This window comes from Myotis brandtii, unplaced genomic scaffold (assembly GCF_000412655.1).
Source record: "Myotis brandtii unplaced genomic scaffold, ASM41265v1 scaffold825, whole genome shotgun sequence".
NCBI classification, from domain to species: Eukaryota; Metazoa; Chordata; class Mammalia; order Chiroptera; family Vespertilionidae; genus Myotis; species Myotis brandtii.
In genome coordinates, this window is record NW_005371349.1 from 1,406,401 (window position 1) to 1,409,441 (window position 3,041).

Genomic DNA, 3,041 nt, shown 5'->3' on the forward strand with positions numbered 1-3,041 from the left:
GTCAGAGCCTCACTGCGCAGGGTCAGAGTCTCACTGCGCAGGGTCAGAGCCTCACTGCGCAGGGTCAGAGCCTGAGCTGCACAGGGTCAGAGCCTCACTGAGCAGGGTCAGAGCCTCAGCTGTAGGCCCCTGGGAAATGGGCAGCAAACCAGGAAGCAGCATTTGACCACAAATGGGTAATTTGTGAGAGTCAGGCTTAAAAGTCATTTGTGCAACATTTGCAAAAAATTGAGGTAAAATTCACATCAGTGGACATTTTGGCAGCATTTTGTACGTTCACCGTGTGGTGCAACCACCACCTCTATCGAGTTCCAACGTTTTCATCACCCCAAAAATAAACCCGGTCCCCTCACGCAGCCGCTGCCCCCTCCTCCTCCCCACGCCACGCACCGGTCTGCCCTGGACTTTCACATCAATGGAATCATGCAACGGGTGGCCTTCCGGGTCTGGCTTCATTCGTTTATAATGACGCTTTCACGATTCACTCATGCTAGAGCGCGCAGCAGGACCTCACGCCTCTTCATGGCTGAAGCCCTGACACTGTTTCCTCATCAGTTGATGGACTTTGGGGTTGGGTCCGCCTTTGGGTTATTGCGAAGTTGCTGATGGGGCATTCGTATACCAGTACATGTATTTGTTTGGATGCCTGTTTTTCATTCTTTTGAACATATTCCTAGAACGTGTAACGTCTTACAGGGTAAGTCTAAGCCTGTGAGCACACACATGGTCACACATGCGCCCGCACACCCATGGAAGCACACCCCTCTGAGATGCCCACAGACGGGGGTGTGGGCGAATGTTACTGCGCTGACACCCCCAAGTCCACGTCCGAGCTGCTAGAGGACGCAACCCCATGAGGAGGCAACGCACAGGCTCCCACGCTCGGTAGAAACAGCATTTCCCCCCCAGGAGGTCAAGGACATGATGGTGCGTCCCAGCAGAGGGAACTCAACGTGGCCGGTCAGGCTGCGCTCCAGGACGGCCGGCCTGGGCCCTGAGCGGAGCCCAGAGAACAGGCACCTGACCCCCGGCTGGTGAAGAACCCGCGTGCGCGTGAGGCGCCGGAGGGAATGCGCCTGGGATCCCTGCTATCAGATCCCCGGGCTGTTTTCCTTCCTTGTCATTTTGCATTTTACAAATTTTCTACATTGAAAACGCTGGGCGGACTAACTGAGTCGATGTTTCTAAATGACTGAGAACAGGAATCGTTGCATTTATAGGCATTTGCTCTCATTACAATGATTTCTGCTTACGACCAGGTAATGTTTAAAGAAACAACTCTTCCTTCTTCCTCAGGATTGGAGCGTGTGCAGGTGAGCAGGCAGGGGGGCCGGCGGGGCCTGGGCGGGCAGGGGCGGGCCCCTGGGACATGGTAGGACAGGTAGTACTTCCTGTCCTGGCAATTGTCGCAGACGTGGTGAGAATTCCCTGTCTCCCCCCCCCCCCCAGGTCCCCATCAGCTCTAGGAATTGTGCAGAGGGCTTTGGCGTGCTCTCAGCAGATTGTTGCTGAGGAAGGAATGCGATAGCCCCTGGCTGAGTCCGGGTGACACCTGGGGATGGCTTGTGTCCCAGGGGAGGTAGTGTTTCCAGGCATCCAAGGCCTCTGCCCGGTGAAAAGCACTCAAATGCAGGTTTCTTCCCCATCACCCAGGACTCGGGGGCGGGAGGGGGGCCGCGGGGACCGAGGTCCGGCTCCTCTCCCGCCTCCCACTCCTCCTGCCGGTGTCAGGAAGGCACCTGGACCCCAGGTGTCCAGATGCTGCACCTGCGCGGCTTTGCCACAAGGGGGAGCTCTGGACCCTCCAGGAGGTGGACGTGCAGCCTGGAAAAAAGAAAAATCATTCTCTCCTTCGGGGAGGGGCGATGTGTTGGACACAGTGGACCGTTCCTACCCCGGTGGTGCAAGCAGGGCTGAGGAGGGGCTGACGGGAAGGTCTGGAGTCACGTCTCTGCCTTGTTCACTCAGAGCAGGGCCTGGAGGCGGCGGCCTGGCTTTCCACCAAGGATCGTGGCCCTTCCCGAGGCGCAGGCCTGTGCAGGTGCGGGAGCCGGAGGCAGGAGGCAGCGCCTCGGGCGCCCAAAGGGGCTGCAGGGAGCCCAGAGGTTCAGAGCTGGCCCTCCCAGCCTCGCAGTGGCTGCGGGAGGCTCCCCGAGGGCCGCAGCTGGGAGGGGGTGTGGGGGGCCTGAATGTCTGCTCAGAGTGGAGGTCTGTCTGCTGGGCTCCCAGGGCCACCTGCCACACGTGTGGGTGTGAGCGTGTGTGTGAGCGTGTGGCTCTGTGTGGACGTGCATGCGTGACTGGCATGAGCTCTGACTACCCACCGAATGCCCGGCTGGCGGCCAGGGAGGTAGCCCAGGCCTGGGCTTTTTGAGGTGAAACTTGATCTCATCCCTGCTATCAGATCCCCGGCTACAGCCAGATCATGTGAACTCACACACACACACACACACACACACAGATGAGTACACACAGGCACTGCACACACATGCGCACGCTGACACACAGATACGCACACACACCTCTGCCGGCGGGAGATGATGTGAGGAGACCCTGCAGGTTAAAAGAGAATCCGGAGGCTGATGCAGCCGCCCTCCAGGCTCCTGGCACCGGGATGAGCTCGGCCGAGTGGTGACTGAAGCCGAAGCCCAGTGACTGGCCTGCCGATTCCATGTTCTGCGGAAGCGCCCCGCCTGTCAATTGCTCCCGAGTGGGGCGGCTGGAAGGAGCGGAGGTGGCGGAGGTTGGTCCCCGGGAGGGAGGGGGCTGGGCTTGGCCAGGCTGAATGTGAAATCCAGGCACCGCCCAGGGAGGTGACAGAGAGGCAACGTGACCCTCCTGCTCACCTGCAGGGCTGTGACCTCTGCCTGGTTCTGCTTCATGACCCTTTGACCTTGAAAACAGAGCTGAGAGCTTTCTGTTTCCATCCTGGATGTTGTGGGGTCACAATACCTCCCCACCCCCGGAGCTGCTGTGCCCACCAGCTTCTGGGCTGGGGGGGAGCTGCTGTGCCCACCGGCTCCTGGGCTGGGGGGGGGGCT